The 17,406-nt window shown below is 45.5% G+C and overlaps 1 pseudogene; it reads left to right on the top strand.

Moving 5' to 3' along the window:
- The first annotated feature begins 2,890 nt into the window (after nt 1–2,890).
- On the top strand, nt 2,891–3,405 carry LOC138579913 (ATP-dependent Clp protease proteolytic subunit, mitochondrial pseudogene; annotated as a pseudogene).
- Nucleotides 3,406–17,406: the final 14,001 nt, after the last annotated feature.

Below are 17,406 nucleotides of genomic sequence, written 5' to 3' on the forward strand. Positions count from 1 at the left end.
ACACCACATTGTAATCCCACTGCCTGAGCCTCCTCATAGCGGGAGGCCACCATCTTCCCCCGCCGGTATCTCATGTAAGTGCTGCCCTACAGTCTGCATCCTCACGTCTCATTCCCCACCCCCTTTTCCACATATTTCCCCCCCTCCCATTCCACCCCACTTACCTTCCACGGCTTGGTCCTCCCTTGCCAACATCGGCTTATCCCCGCAGCCTTGTCGATGACCGTCATGGAAAGCAATCAACTACACAGTCCCTTCTCTGGTCCTATGGCGGCCGCCTTTTAAAAACATTATATGTTTTAAACAATCTATTGATATCTGGTACATGGTGCTGGATACTAATATAAATATAACCCTTGCAGGGTGGGGGGTTACTGGTTCCTTAATGCACTGGGCTAACGGTATTACCTTGCCCGGGGCATTACCTACCCCGGTAATTCCTCCACGACTTGGGTAATATTGCTTAATTGATGCCAAAAGGGACATCAAATGTTAGCTGATAATAAAAATGTTGATGATGAGGACTATACACTGATCCAATTTGCACTCAGCTCAGCTGATTCACATAATGTGATCATTGGCAGAGGCTTTGACAAAAAGTTCTGAAAGTGTTGGGGAACACAGGTGCAGTTGATTGCAGATACATCTGACATGAATTTGTAAATTCATTAACAACGTAGCAATGTTTAATGTGTCTCTGTTACACCTCCCTCTCCCAAACATAAATAGTTATATTCCTTTAAACAGTTCTAGATGTCTATAACATTTGACATTGTGTAATGGGCATTTTCTGGTAAATCGAACAAATAAATGACATTTAATAACGTCTGTTCATAATGCAGATGCATAAGAAAAAGAAAACGATAGTTGACTTTTTTAAGCATATTTGGATATTTGTTTTTATTCTATAAGCGCTTCTGGGTTTTGTGATTCTTCATGACGTGGATCAAATTCCAACCAGTGAGCAACAGCTGGATTGTTAAACCACAATGTTTTCAAATAATACAGTTCCATAAGTGTTGCTCCGTGGGGTTGGGTTTATGTGGTCTGCATACTGGTAAATGAAAGTAGGATGACTTTTTCAAGTGGCAAAAAAAATAGTACTGCAGAAACCATTGGTAAGGAAGCTTTGGCAGATTCATTGAATTGAATGATAGTGAACTGCTGTCCCTGTGGTGTGTGACCTTCCCAAGCGTGTTGTCCTTTTAAGGGGAATGTGTCCCTCCCCTGTGTATGCCCTTTTAATATGCCTGTGTCATGGCCCAAGCTGATAAAAGGAGCCTCTGCAGACACGTGCACCAGACTTCCAAGAGGAACGACTGAGTCTGTGTTTCATTTATGTTGTCCTGCAGGCCTACAAGTGGAGGCACAGACCGGCATGCCCTGATGCTGTGGGACCCTCGTGCCAGTACGGTGGCACAGGTCCACATGATCATGGGCATGGCTGGCTGTGCAACCACCCACGATGGTGCTGGTGTCCTATAGTGCCATGGGGCCAGCCGGATATCCAGGGCAGGCCCCCAGCCCCACAGGCACTGGGCCTGTCGAGTGCTGGTGTCCATAGCACTACAGGAGCCCACTGGATGCCCATAGTGGGCCCCCTGCAACATTGGCAACAAGGACGGAGAACCCCTGTCTCTGTGGTCCCTATGTTCTTGTTCTCTTTCTTCTGTTTGTTTGATTGTTGGAAGGAGGAAGGGAGCTATCCCCGCTGGTGGAAGCCAATGTGGCAGCCATCGCCATGTGTGCGGAGGAGTAGCATCCATCCCTGTTGGGGTGGTGGAGAGAAAATGAAGGGGAAGCCCTGCAGGCGATCTCCCCTGGCTGCGGCCCTCTGATGGGGGTGCTTGTGTGGATGGAGGTGGGAGTCTGTCAATGATCTCTCTACGGCATCCACCGCAAAGAGAGGGTGAGTGGGACGTGCTCCGGTGCAGAGCTAGAAGATTTGGAGTGCCCACCCCGCCGTGGGCAGTGATGTTCAGCAAAAAATATGGAAGGGAATACCCGCCCCCTCCCGCGGCAGAGAAAGAAATGGCAGCCGATAAAAACAAAAGTGTAGACCAGGACCCTGCTGGCGGACCCTCCCTGCTGCGGCCCTCTGTAAAGAGGGCGCTTGTGCGGCCAGGGGAGGGCCTTCCCGCAGCACCTGGAGGCCTCATGGCCTCTATCGCAGCTGGTGTCCAGAAGAAGAAATACTTTCCCTTACAGAGATGGAGGTAGTGTGCGAGTGGACCGCCCTCCCACCAAGCACAAAAGGAGGTGGGTGCCCGCCCCACCAGCCCAGTGGAAAGGCAGAAGCCTGCCAGAAAGAACGGAGAGAGAGGGCCTGTCCCGGCATACTGTGCCTTCAGCAAACTCCTGCTGCTGATCCAGTCGGGGCAGCCCGACCCCAATAGCACTCGTCCGCAAGGCCTGAATTCAGAAAACAAATTCTCACGCTTGGGCGAGGGGACTGGTGCTGTAGCATTGCTCCAGCCCAGAGCTGGGAAGAAGGAAACAAAAATGTCCTGGGCCGGGCAGGGTAAGCTGTGCACATGGGCTGCCCGCTGTAACCAGCAAGGACCCAGCTGCAGCAGGACCGGGCTGCCAGCACTTTAAGTACAGCAGCTCCATATCGCAGCAATGAAACAGAAATGTCCCGAGACGGGCGGTGAACCTAATGAACACAGGCAGCACTCTACTGGTCCGGCAGCCCCCCAGCTGCATCAAGACCCCTGGCTACCGCTGGTGAAAATTAAGATCCGACTGCCCAGGACAGATCCTCCCGAGTCAACCTGCAGTGGAAAAAGATAGTGCCCCACGATGAGCCTGGTGAAACAGATAGAGGTGAACAAGCACCGGCTCTGTGATGTTGGGGCGGTTTAGGAGTATCCAGCAGGGGAACCTTGCCATGTTAGCATGTCAGAAGCTGCACCAGACCTCAATTTGCCACAGCACACTCATCCCCATCATGGTGGAGCAGACGGGGCACGGAGAGAGGGCATACAATGTCTACTCCCAGCTTCTGAGGCAAACAATCATCTGTTTTATGGGCCCACTCGAGGACTCCTTGGCCAGTCTGGTGATCGCACAGCTCCTTGTTCTGCAGTCCGAGAGTAACAATAAGCCAATCCACATGTACATCAACAGCACAGGCTTAGCAATCAGGCTTAGCAATCTATGACACAGTACAGTACATCCTGAATCAAATCTGTATGTCTTGTGTGGGGCAGGCGGCCAGCATGGGGTCTTTGCTTCTCGCTGAAGGCAATGAGACACTCCCTACCAAACTCCCATATCATGTTCCACCCACCATCAGCTGGAGTGCAGGGACAGCCCAAAAACATTGCCACCCCCACTGAGGAAATCCTCAAACGGAAGAGGCAAATGAATGCCATCTATGCCAAGCATACAGAGCAGATGTGATGGCCACGCAAAAAGCGGTTCGGGGGCAACGGCTGGTAAACATGATCAGCCACTCTTGCAAACACAGATGTAGCCCATTAGCTGATCCCAGGGGGTTCAGCTGTCTGTACTCCTGCAGTGTCCCGGGCCACTGGGAGCTGTGACATGTACCTTATAAAGCATTCAGGAGCAGGAGAGGAGGACGTCATTGCCAGAATTTGTCATTCCTACTTTCCAGATTTATGCAGAGCCAGTGGCAGAGCGACTTGTGTAGCTGGTGCACCGGCTGCAGAATATGAGTACATCCTTAGTGATGGAATGCTGTTTTGTTTTTCCTACATTGTACGCTCTGCCGAAGAGCGACATCTACAAATTGCTGAGCAAAGGGTACTCTGGTGTCTGGGCTGGAAGCACAGGAGCCCTGGCAATAGTCTGGCCCACCAAACGGTGAGTACAGTGTGTACAAGCTGCCTGCCATCACCAGCAACACAGGCAGCACTCTGCTGGGCTGGTAGCCCCAGCTGCAGCATGGCTGGGCCAATGCAATGGTGGAAGAAATAAAGAACTACGTGTCGACGCTCGGAAGGCTAAACAGAGATGGCCAGGCAAAGTCCTGCAGAGTTCCCGGGTATCCCAAGGCGCTCCACATCAAAGACAAAGAGGGGCAAGAAATACAGCAACCCGCAACGCAGGGGGTAGCATTTCAAGGTCGGCGCTATTTATGATCAAAGGAAGGCACCTGCACCACTGATGATCCCGGGGCCCAAATGGTGGTGACCTAGAACCTGCTCCATGTGGGACACAGATGGACAGTGAAGTGGTCCAGATAAGCAAAATTCCCCCCCACCAAGTGTGGCTAGCATGCGAGGTGCAGTCTAGGGGAAGTACATGTACACTTGCCAACACTAGCAGGGTGGTACCAACAGCCCCTGCCTTCAGGCTGAAGACTGGTGTGCCCTGCTGCAATGGCCGGTGTCCTGCCCATGCTACGGCCTTGGGAAGAGGAATGAACGGCAAGGTGCCTCAATGTCAGCCAGATTTGTCACCCCTTCCCACACTCCTGCCTAGGGGAAGAAGAGCTATGCAGGTGCTGGGCAGGTGGCCTCATCACCCTGCCACTGGTGTGTGCCCTGCTTGGCCCTTCATCTATGGACCAGGCCGATGCAGCCCTGGGTGAAGCCCTGGGTGTGACTCCTGCCAGCCCCGAACTGGGACACCGTCTGCCCAATTGTCTTGTTGGGAAGCAGGAGGGGGAGGACAAGAAGTGGCCCAGACACCCTGTCACACCCTGTCATATGTGTCCGGCCAACGCAGACTTCAAGCACACACCCGGAAGAAGAAGTGCTAGGAGCGAGAGAGGTTTGGGGCTCAGTATGAGTGCTTGTGCGCCCTCCTATCCCGAGACAGTGATGAGACACTCCTGTTTGGGGGACCATGGGCAAGGAAGAGGGGAGTGAATAACAGGCTGCTACCGCTGCCCTGTCGTCATCATCTGGCATAGCTGAGATGCCCTGCTACCCACGTCGTGCTGACTGACCCAACATCAAGGGACCAGGCCGAGGTGTCCCCTGGTGCCCCCAGGTGCAGATTTGCTGTGTTTTTTTAGCTGTAGCATCAGCGGACCTGGACCCGTGGGAATGACTATCCTGAATGGACACTGGACCAAAGTGAACTGGTGTCCTGCAATCCTGCAAGTCTTAGGAGAGGACGCTGTAACAATGTGTTAAATGCTGGAGGCTTGCATGGAAAGTATGTGTTTAATGCGGTCCCAGTTAAATGTATGTGGAGCTGTATTCCCATAAGTTTGTAGGCATGCTTTAAATGGTTCCAGCAGCTAGCAATGGCGTTGTTCAGTGGTGGAAGTTCCACTGGGCCCAGGTTAATAAAGGGTTTTAAAGTACATGGTCGAACTGTCAACATCTCCCCTGGCAGTTCGACAACTGCGACTGTCACCTGCAGGTTAGGCGTTGGTATGTGTTAAGTAATGTTTTGTAACGGGGGCAGGGGATCGTTTATGTTTTAGGAACATTTGTTTGTTTGTTATGGAAAAGGAGGAGTGTGGTGTGTGACCCTCCCAAGTTTGTTACCCTTTTAAGGGGAATGGGCCTCATTATAAGTTTGCCGGTCCAGTAACAACAGTACTGGTAAGCTTGCCGGTACCATTGTTACCGGACGGGCAAACTATGAGGTCTGCGAGCGGGTGCCTTTTTTCGCCCGCGGACCGGCACCAGCGAGCAAACCATGTCGGATGCACCGGTACCATTCACGAATGGTGCCGGAACATCCAGCCTCCCCATTCCCATTGAGTCCAATGGGACTCAAATGGGAATGGGGAATAATATTTTCTGGCGCCCGGTAATGGGCAATTACTGGGTCTGTCAGGGCTGTAATGCCCCGGTAATTGCCCATTCCCAGGCGCCAGAAAACAAAATTACTCTGGCGGCAGCCGTGCCAGTTTTACCAGCAGAGCTACCGCCGGAATCATAATGAGGCCCAATGTGTCTCTCCCTTGTGTATTGCCCTTTTAACATTGGCCATGACTGTGTCATAGCCCAAGCTGATAAACAGAGCATCTGCAGACATATGCACCACAACGGTTGCAGACTTCCAAGAGGAACAACTGAGTCTGTGTCTCATTTATGTAGGCCTGCAGGCCTACATGTGGTGGCACAGGTCCACATGCCCTGATGCCGTAGGACCCTCGTGTCAGTAGGGTGGCAGAGGTCTGCATGGTCATGGGCATGGCTGGCTGTACATCCACACCCGATGGTGCAGGAGTCCTATAGCGCCATGGGGCCTGCCGGATGTCCAGTGCAAGCCCCCAAAGGCACTGGGCCTGTCGAGTGCTGGTGTCCATAGCACTACTGGGGCCTGCTGGATGTCCATAGCGGGCCCCTTGCAACAATCCCCCTCTGAAACATCCATAGCCTCAGTTATCACAAAGAAAGTTAAAATAGGGTCAGGTTCGGACTCTAAATCACTGAATATATAATTGCACCCCAGTGTGGAAGCTTAAATGAAAATCACTGTATGATACTGCTTTCCATTCACGGTAGGGTCATGCCTAGGGTTAATACCCGATTTTCAATCCAAACTACTTTTGGCCCCAGAATTAATGTACTCTTCCAAATAAACTGTATTTCTGTCCTGATGAGAATACTCGAAGACTTCCAAATGTGAATTTGCATCTCTTGAAAGAGGCATACCTATGCTGCCTTTTGTAGTGTTCTTTTTCCCCTGTTTTTTAATTTAATTTGTGTGTTGCCTTTTGTAGACATGTGTAACATAATGGTTAATAGAGCTTTGTCAAGGGTACAGCACTAGAAGCAAGTTTGTGTACAATTATTAGATCAGCATCAGGACAATGTTGGTTTATTAAAAATACTTGGTTCATTTTTTGTCTAATTATGGTTGGTTGCTGATCCATGCCAGAAACAGTTTTATTGTTGTCTGACTTTGGAAAGACTTATCCACTTTCAATGATTTATTCTGTACAAGAAATGTTGTGTTTTCATCTGTGAAATCAGACTCGTACATATTAAACGCATTCACTAACCTAACACTCATTAGTTAATACGGTTGTGGATTAAACAGAATAGTGCATCGTCCTCTCTTCTCTCATTGTGAATTTGGCTTTTATTTCTGAGTCCTCAAATGTCAAAGCGAAGATTCGCAGAAAGGAACAGCCTGGTTATTTGTTTTAATACCGGCACGTTGATTTCAGTTCATGGTTTGTGTAAACCTCCTCTTTCGGCGGTCTCTGGAAGAGTCAGACGACAGCAGGGGTTGTTAGATATTGAAAAAACAGCGGCAACTCCCTTCGGGGAATCAGGCAGCCTGGGGATTCCTGAGAAATGGATTTGTTCCCGACTGCAGAAGGCTGCAAGGAATTATAATCATCTGAAGTTCATGTCAAAGGATAGTCTCCATGACAACACCTGGTATGTTTTTCTGCTTCTTCATAACCTTTTCTTTTTACTCAAAATGTCTCTTAATGTCAATTGAAGCCCCTTGAATCGAAGCTGATTCACACACTTTTATTATTTATTGCACGTTCATTCATTGATGCTCTGTAAGTAACTCAAATCATACGTAAATCATTCTTATCTATGTGCACATTTTGTAATTTAATTTAGCCTAAAATGCATGGCATCACCAAGGCAACCAATGCCTGTATTTTGTGAGTAGATGTGATGACTGGACAGAGTTTTATTAGCATGCATATGTAGACAAACTCGATTTTTATCACTGGGGGAATTTGGGTTGCCTTCAAGAACTCCATGGCAATGTGCAGTCGTAGGTTCACGCCGGGCTGGTGTGTGGAAGAAGCGCAGTGATGATGGACACAGTTATCAAGACTGGTGCAGGGAGAACTCACTTTCAGGATCTTTGCTTTTGTAGAGTTCGATATTAGAACGTTATTTTGCATTTCAATATTTAAGGCCATGGTAGAGTTTTCATTTGTATTCCCAATGTTAGACATGGCAAGGGTAAATCCCTCTAAACAATGTATTTATTGAGAGAGGTAGGGGACAGCGTGATTAGTCCAGGAACACTTACACAAAGAAAACAACAGTCGATGGGGAAATATCGAGAACCATAAAGCAGCAAAGCAGTAAATAAGCAACTGGGTGAATGGGAAGGACATCCTCATTTTTACATAACTTTCTTTTGAAAGCCTGCAGTTTGGTCATGCAGTCTTGGTCGATTTGACCAAATGTTTATAAATATACATAAATATGTAAATGTGTTTGTGGGGTTAGGGGAGTAAGGAGGTGGTGGCATGGGATGTGGAGGTGGTATATGGGAGGATCCACATCATAAAAAATAAGGTTGAATTCGGGTCGACCAAAACTAAACAAACAAACTGCAGACTTTCAAAGGAAAGTCTTTGTACCAACTTAGACACATTGGGAGCAGAAGTTATAGAAACCAGGGACAAGACACACAGGTAAAAAGATACTGATCAGAGGGGCAGATTATGTACAGATTAAGAAGTGAAATGGAGTTAAGTACGTGATATTTAGGGAGCATTCAGAATATTGGAAGCAAGTACAGTTTGTGTCTTGTAGATTAAGAAGTAGGCTGGATAGTGATAGTGTTTTAACATGGAGAATAAAGGATTTCTAGTAGAGGGGGGGATAAACAGGAGAAGAAGCAAAAACAAGATGAGGCATAGAACATCCGTGACAGAAGGAATAGTGAAGGTTTAGTTCACTATAAGTATGGCTCCCCAGATGCATGTTTTAGGGGAGTTACTGAGTATGCAAAGTGGAAAAGCAATGTGTGAAGGCAGGAGAAAAGGAGCATTCAAAGCAGCAATGCATATTACTTGAGTCTTGGAGGAATTAAGCATAACACGAACACTGCCAGTCTGTGCCAAGTTGCAGACAAGCAAATATTTGAGCAGAGTGGTCAGAAGAAAAAGTAGGAATGAAAAGTAGACTTGCATATACCCCACAAGGAGCTGGAAGACAAGCCCAAAAGAGGGCACAATTGACTGAAGGAGAGGTGTATAGTGTAGTAGAAGTAGCAGAGTCTGAAGGATGATTCCTTGGGGATGTCAACAGGGCTGAAGTTTGGACCAAATGTGCCTGTGTTCAATAAGATTGTGAAGGTGCAACAGGAGTTGAAACCAGTTCAGAGTGCACTTTCAGATGCCACGGTTTGCAAGGATCTGAAGAAGCGAGGAGTGGTCAGCCGACATAGACTCCAATCTAAACTCCAAACTAATCAATGAACTCTACCAAACTATTCATGCGTGGATGGCTAACCACGGCCTCTGTCTCAATGACAATAAGATAGAGTTATTCCTTATTGGATCACAGACCTGACTAAATAAGCTAGACAACCAATTTAAATCCTTCAATATTGATGGCGTCAATATCAAAGTCTCTAACAAAGTCAAAACACTCAGCATTTATATTGACTCTACCCTCTCACTTATTAGACAAGTCAATGCTACTGCCTCAGCAACAGCCTACACATCTAAATTGATGAATGCCTGTAAACAATTCCTGTCCCGTGACAGCTGCATTAGCTTGTTTAAAGCACTCATATTATCTAAACTAGATTACTGTAATGTCTTATATCTAGGAACGGACAGTCATAATGTGAAAAACGTACAAGTGCTACAAATGAATTCACTAAGATTGGCAATTAACATCCCGAGAGCCAACCACATCACCTCAGCAAGACGCAACGTCCATTGGCTTACAATGCAGGACAGAATCTCATTTAAAATACTAGCCTCTCAAACTTGGCACCAAAATATCTGGTCAACAAATTCCCCAGAAATCAATCTAACAGACGAACCCGGTCTACATAAACACATTTTGAAATATTCCCACATTCAAGTTACAAAAAGCAGGAGGCAACAGCTTCCCAGTATTAGCGGCCAAACTTGTGACAACTCTTGCTCTTTGCACAGGATCGATAATGGTGCCCTTGATTCACAATGGCAGATGTATGTCTGAAATGATGCCTTGCTAATGTCTTGATGTCTTTGTTGTTCTGTAACAACACCATATTCCTTAAAGTAATGCGCCCAGATACCTTTGGGCTAGCTGCACTATATAAATGAACAAATACATACAAATAAATACATCAACCTCACTGAAGGTGGAAGAGAGATCAAGAAGGAGATAGGGGATTATTTGCATTGGTGAGCATAGGTCAGCCGGTTATAGACACTGGTTAGGGCTGATTATGTAGACTTACAGCTGAGCAATTGAAAGGAGGACACAGGTACCATGCATGAGTGCCAAGTTTTATTGTAGCAGGCCCGCCCAGAGCCTCTGCACTTGCACCAACATCAACAACGGTGAGCCGTCTCTCGCGAGCCTTGCATACCGTTCCATCTACGTAACCGGGCTAATGAGACAGCTGCCGTGTACATAATAAAACATAGCAACAGGAATATAGCAACCAAAAGAACATGCAGTCATGGAACAACCCCCATGCCAATCATTACAGCAATCCTGACAGGAGGAAGTCACAGTGGTTGTTGAAGTTCAGATAGGAGGAGATTGTTTTATAAACAAGTCATTCAAGGATTGTTGAATGGTGTGTGGGGGGGGTACATATTGGAGCCAGCAAAGTGAGTGTTCAGGATTTGTAGAACAGTTTCTGGGACAATCCAAAGGGAAAGTAAGAGGGAGATTTTAGGAGGAGCAAACGGGTCGCTGTGGGTGTAATAAGGGCTGGCAATTCTAATGATGGGTGCCAGTTCATAGGGAGAAATCAGAGAGAATGAGTGCAAAGAAGATATTATGAAATATCCCGTAAAGGGTTGAAAGATGTAGGGGCAGTGAGTGATAGGAGGCTGGCATGGGTATTCCAAATACCCATGCAAGGAAGCACCAGCATGGCATGGAGAGCAGAGGAGTGTTTGCATAGGTGAGATAATAGGATAGTAATTAGATTACTGATATAGGATGATTTGGAAGGAGAAGGAGAGTCCACATTTAAGCCCCTTATGGCGGTGTTGTTGTTTTACTGCTCTGAAGATGTGCCTCAAGGTGTGATCCAAAGCAGAGGTCGAGGAGTAGATTGGGTAACGGTCCAAGAAAGTTGTTTGTGGTCAAAGGGCGAGCAGAGAGCTTAGACAACGTCAGAAAAGGAATGTTCAACATAATACGTTTGAAGGGAATTAAGAAAGAAAAAAAAGACAGGACTTAGGCTATGGTGGGGTCTAGACAGTCCTGCTTATATTGACATTTTTTGATGACAGGCTTAGAAGAGGGAAGTCAATGACGGTCACAGCCATGCTGAAGTAGCTGATGGAGTGGTATAAATTGGAGAAGTTAAAGCTGAGATTGGGTGAAGAGAGTCAGGTGTAGAGGAAGACATGGTCCAGAGAGTGTGCATGGGTTTCACTGGGTAGATTGTGAAGTGAGGCAAAGGAATTAACAGGTAGAAGAGATTTGATTTTGAGTTGGTGGGTGTGAGACCTTTTGGGGATGTTTAAGTTTCACAAGGGACTTATAGGCTCCTTGCAGGGAATGTAGTAATGGTCGTGGTCAGATTGGAAAAGGAGTTGATAGGGAAGAGGCATGATACTTGGAAGGATGGTGGGAGGTTGTGAGTATATGGAGATGGCGACCATTTAATTCAAATAAGAGTGGATGAAAGCAGGAGCATGAAAGGGTGAGTGAAAGGCCTTATTATTAAGACATGAACCCCACCTCTTTGTGAAAAGTGGGTCTAGTAAAGAAAGGTAGGATATTCACATTTTAGCGCTGGAGGGGTAGAGAGTCAAAAGCTATCTTTGATGAAGGTTTTTTTTAATACAGATAGTTTGGGCATTGCAGAGCTATAGCATGACAGTAGTCAGGGTTGCATTATTGCAGGGCAAGCAAGGAGGATGGATGAAATTCGGGGTAGTAGGATGACCAATGATTCAGTTGTGGGTGAGGCAAACAGGCAGGGATACAATATGAGACAATGGAGAATTGGGGTAGATATAAGCAGACTTGGCAGGATAAAGTAAGTCCATAGTGAGTTTCTTGGAGTTGGAGAAAGAGTACACATGAATAGAAGGGGCTGTAGGCCATGCCCCCAAGAATCTGGCCACTGGCAACACACACTATAGTTATATGTACATAGAAATTATAGGTACGGTAGGGGGAGTCTACAGTATTTATAATATTGTGGAATTATATAATTGAAGTGTATATGATATTTATGATTGTAGTAGCATTGAGGATAGTGCTAATGGAATGTGTATGCGTTTTTTGTGAAGATAATAAATAGGATACTACTTTGTATGGTTACTTAGTTGCATGTGGTAATGCAGTTGGAATCTATGATTCTTTTTCTGTGAAACAAACAGTATAATCAGCTAAGCAAGGTAGTTTAAAACCTTTAATTGCATACAATCTTACATATATATTTACTTTGTTGACCCTCTGAAATAGTACATTCTGTGTACTATGTTTGGTGCAACTTTAGTGGGTGATGCACTGTTCTTGTATTGACATGAAATAATCATTGGGTCTGAGCTGTTTAAGTAAATGTTGTGAACAATTGGTGGCAATTGGAAGAAAAGATTGATTGCTACATTTGCATAGCAATTTACTCCAGTTGTGTTGCTGAAATTAAATGGACCAGAGAGTTGTACCTCTCTATCCTTTGATGGGGTTGCAGATGTTTTTTGAGAAGAGACAGTTGTTGCTTTGTCTTCTGATGGACGTACTATTGTTTTTGGACTAGACAGTTGTTGTTCTTTGTTTCTTTAGCGGTATTCCTGGGAGATATACTACAGGTTATGTTTGTATTACTTATCTCTTTAAAACTTTTCTTTTTTGAGGTACAGGGTACAATTCTAGATGGGGTGTAAAGTACACATAGCCTGTTTTATTCTAAGATGCAAGGAATGGTTGACTTTGTTTGCATCATAGGTAACTAGGAAAAGACCATTGAGTGTACGCAGATGTGAACCTGCTACGTAACTCATACCTTCCTTAAACACTATGCTGCAAATATCAATCAATGTGTGATCTAGGGTTAGATGAATAGTGAAAGCATAAGCAAGAGATAGAGAAAATTGTTCTCTGCATACGTTCATGTATTTGAAGAGAAGGAAACGTGCTACTGTGCAGCCTTTTTTATTCACTTCTGCACATTTTCAAGTGGATGTTGTCATGTGGATATGCTTGGAAATCAACACGTGTACCAATTGTTCCATTGAATAAACCTTGTTCTAAGTCCAGGTTATGTTTCAGAATTACCCTGCAGATTTGGCACAGAGTTAATACTTTTTTTAATCCAGCTGTGTTGGAGATACATTTTTCAAAGCTATTTAGTCATGCTGTTTCTTGTTGACACATAGGGAGTGTCATGCCGTGCACATCTAGTTTGTCTGTGGAGCTGATATGCAGCATGGGTTGCAAATTCTTTTTGCCGTAATGTATTATTGAATTGACTACATCTTGCAAGGGTTGGCATTAAGGACACGTATTATATATTTTGTTGAGTTAATTGTTCCATGACATCAGGAGCAGATGTTTTGCCCATATATCTTATGGAGTACACTAGTATTTAAAATAGAAGTTGCATCTTTACTAAGCATATCAGTTCTAATGCTTTTTAAAATGTTAGCATAGGTGAGCTCTGCAGACTGACGCAGGGTTAGAGTTAGTTCTCTGTAGCAAAAATGTTGCCAGGGATTTACATTTCCAATGATGCTGAATGTGTTACAGCATTGTTTGTGCCCTACTGTTTTGAAAATAGATTGACATTTTACTGGTGTTAACTGTAGGAGGTCTCCAAAAACAATAACATGCTTTCCTCGAAACAGTTCTTCTTAGTCTTTGTTTAGAACTTATTGCATTCTGAGATGAATTAAAGCCAACATGAGGTTGGAATCCATGCTTAAAGCATCTATCAGGAGCACTTCCATTTGTTTCCGAATTCTGCACACTTCAGATCAGCTTCTGCTGATAATTTGTAGCATTCTAATTTGTTTTGGTGTTCTACTGGGAGGATCAGTAATCAGTGTAACGTTACACCTCCTATGTTGTAGGCAGCTAAACCTGTGGGGGCTGTCACAACAGATGAAAGGTTGTTGTTTGTTAAGTTTTGCAGAGAAGTGTCAATTATTTTAATTAGGAAAATTTTACCAGAACCAGCTTCACAACTTACACATAGGAGCAGAGGTTTATAGCTACAAGTTTGTTCATCATTTAACTGTGATTTAGCACTGACAAGTCTTCAGATTATTAAGATTGATACATGGCATTTTCTACCTCTGTCATGGGTATATCTGCTTCTTTTAAAATCAGTGGTTCTACAACTGCTTCTTTCTGGTCACCTTTTGTGAAAGTGTTTTGTCAGATGATATGTCATCCCAGAGGTCTTTTAGCTCTCTTTGGTTAGCTTTGGTGAGATATGCTGTGACATATCTTGCAACTGCAGTGGAATTGTCTGCAATGTATTGCATGTCTATATTTGCATTCCACAAGAGGGCAATGATTGCATTTTAATAAATGGTGTACTTGGATGCTTCATCCCTTTTAATGTTGTATGTGTTTTAGGAGATTTGCCCTTTACACTGTGTCTAACAGAAAACATCAAGCTATTTACTTGTCCTTTTGCGTAAACTGGTCTAGCAAAGCCAAAGAAACATTTGCGATATTATTTACCTTTGTATTAATATCTCTCGTCTGCAGTATTTGCCACACTTATGTTTTTAGAAGTGTACAATTCATGTACATAGGTCACCATCTGTGGTTTCTTAAGGGATGTCGCAGGTAATGTATTTTTTAAAAAAGTATAAAACAGTGGCATCTTGAGAGCATCTTTTATTCACAAAAGCATTTGGCTGTGTGGTGCTCCTCTGAATTGATATTCCTTTCTCCAAAAGAAGTGTTCCACTTCTCCGGTGGAGAAGGAGTTTAATTGTAGATGAAGTGCATCATGGCAATGAATCGATGGTGAAAGTACCTACATGGACAGGGTCAAGGCAATAGAGTTCTCCTGGTATTTTTATATCTATTCCTTCTTTATTTTGTTTTGCAGTGCATAAAGAGTTGAGCAAGTCATCCCATGCGCATTCTGCACAACTTAAAGTAACAAACCATGTGGGTGGGCCTAGGTTCCTAAGCATACAATGTATGTCAGAACCAGAATTCTTTTGTACCATGCATGTTTGGCAAAAGATTTGTGATTCTCGACTACAAAACGTCATCTTTGTCTTTTATCTTTTGAAGCAGTTGGTAGCGGACATGTTAAAAAAATAAGAGCCTGTTTTTAATGTGTGTGCAACTCCATAAGGTAGAGTGCTAGTTCACTTTCGAACAGTAGGTGGAAAATGTATTCTACATTTTGGGCCTCATTACACGGATGGCGGAGAACCATGGCGCTAATAGCGCCATGGTTCATGCCGGTAAAATACCGGCACCGCCTTGGCGCAAAGGGGAATTACCGCCCCATTCCAAGGTTGGCGGGGCGGTAATTCCCCCTTCCACCATTGCCCTTCCCCATTCCCATTTTTGCCCCATATGGCTCAATGGGAAAGGGGAAGGCGCTAATTACGGTACCGCAAATTGCGGTACCGTAATTAGCTCCCTGGGTCCCTTTGCGGGTTGGTTTTTAACGCCTGCAAAAAGCAGGCGTTAAATCCCCCAACCCGCAAAGGGACCTCGTAGGAAGGCGGTAAGGATTTACTGGTACCGGTATTTTACCGGTACCGGTAAATCCTTACCGCCATCCGTATAATGAGGCCCTTTGTCTGAATCTGGGGTCTTCAGAAAACATTCTTGAATAGCGATATTCTGATGCAGTAATTTGTGTAGAACTTTCATCACATCTTCCTCCTTTTCCTTTAGGAAAGAGTAGAGGAAAATAATGTACTTCTACACTTTTTTCCCATATGCTGATTGGGGATCCTTTGACTTGACACATTTGATTTTTTTCCAATAAAACTTCTATGGTGTATTTGGAGTGTAGTGGGTGAATTGTATACTGGTTGAAAATGTTGGCTGCAGTAACATGATCGTGAAAACGTAGTTCGTGCCCCAGGACTGACTTTGCAGTGTCGGACTGTCGGAAGCAGCCTCTGACAGGAGTATTGGAAGAGAGGTGCGGCTTGACATGTAGACGCGCAGGCCCATGTCAGTTGAGGTCCTTTCCTCTGATCCGGGAGTGTGTGTGACGCGAGAAGGCGAGAAGGCGAGAGGTGCACGGAAAACAAGGAAGCTGAGGCACGGCATACCGAACGGCGGCTTTTGGCACCTTTCTCGTTGCACGGCGGCTCCCTTGCAGCTGATCCGCCAGTGCTGCTTGCCCGCCTACCTACCGTTTACCTGTCAGGGGAGCCGAGGACTCTCCCCGTGGGTCTGATAGCAGAACGGACTGGCGGTGCAGTCCATCAGATCAAATAGAATAGGGTAAGCCTGCCGCACAGTGTTTGGTCCCGGCTTCCCTGTGTGCCTTATCAGGAGGAAGAAGCAAGCAGGGAGAAGGAGGGGGTGTGAGTGCCCTGGCTGAGGAGCCCCGGAGTTGGATCGGGGGCTGAGTGTAATGCTCTTGGGTCTGGTTTTCTGAGCTGGATGTGGCCTCTCCAGCACAGCACAGTGTATAGGTCCTGAGTATTGCTCCTGAGTAGATCCTGGGGTGAAGTGGAATTAGCGAGCACGTCCCGGAGACTGCAGGCTTCTGCCTTTGATCCGGGCAGGTAGATCGTAAGCACCTTGTGTGCAGGAGCAGGTCGGTCTGGTGAGAAGAGCCATTCTGGAGGTGTTGGAGACGGTGGGATACCACTTTATTTCCTTTATCTGGCACATGGAAATAATGATCTCTCCTTATTGATCCCAGTACCCATTATTATATTTGCCCTGGTAGCCCTACATTATCCGGATAAATAAATATTTGACCGAAAGTGAGCTACATCGCATACATGAAGCGGGGAAAAGATCTCCCCATTTGATCTATAATCTACGGAAAGCTAAGTCTCAACCTGTTAAGGAACTCAAGGAGACCAATAAGAACGGGGGTAAATCCAAGAAGAATGTTAAATATGCTAAACCGGTGGCACAAAGAGCGATCACCAAGTTTTTTCCTGTGAATCCTCCCCCTGAAACAAATTCCACTATCATCGAGGAAACTGCAGCCCCGGGGCAAAGTGGTGGCATTTCTTTAAACACTACTAATTTCGATGATATAGATAACAATTCCCTCTTGGATCTCTGTTTAACTATACAGAGAGGGATGTTGACACAAACACCCCAGATGGTATCCAGTGGCATAATGCCCCTGAAAGAAAATAGCAGGAACACCCCTCCGGGGAAGTATAATGCTGATGGAAGCAGTGGTCGCTTATCTGCCTCCCCAAATCTTGCAATGGCGTTGATGGAGGATGTACCGGATAATGAGGTGGAGGATAACTTCGGCCCACACTCAAGCTCAACTGAGATAGCTGAGCTTCAATCATCGGTGGCTGCCCTCCAATTTGCGCTTAAGATACTTTTGCAAATGTCAGGACGTATTCTGGCAAACACCAATTCCATCTCTATGGCGTTA

This window comes from Ambystoma mexicanum, chromosome 3p (assembly GCF_040938575.1).
Source record: "Ambystoma mexicanum isolate Mex_15411 chromosome 3p, UKY_AmexF1_1, whole genome shotgun sequence".
Taxonomy (NCBI): domain Eukaryota; kingdom Metazoa; phylum Chordata; class Amphibia; order Caudata; family Ambystomatidae; genus Ambystoma; species Ambystoma mexicanum.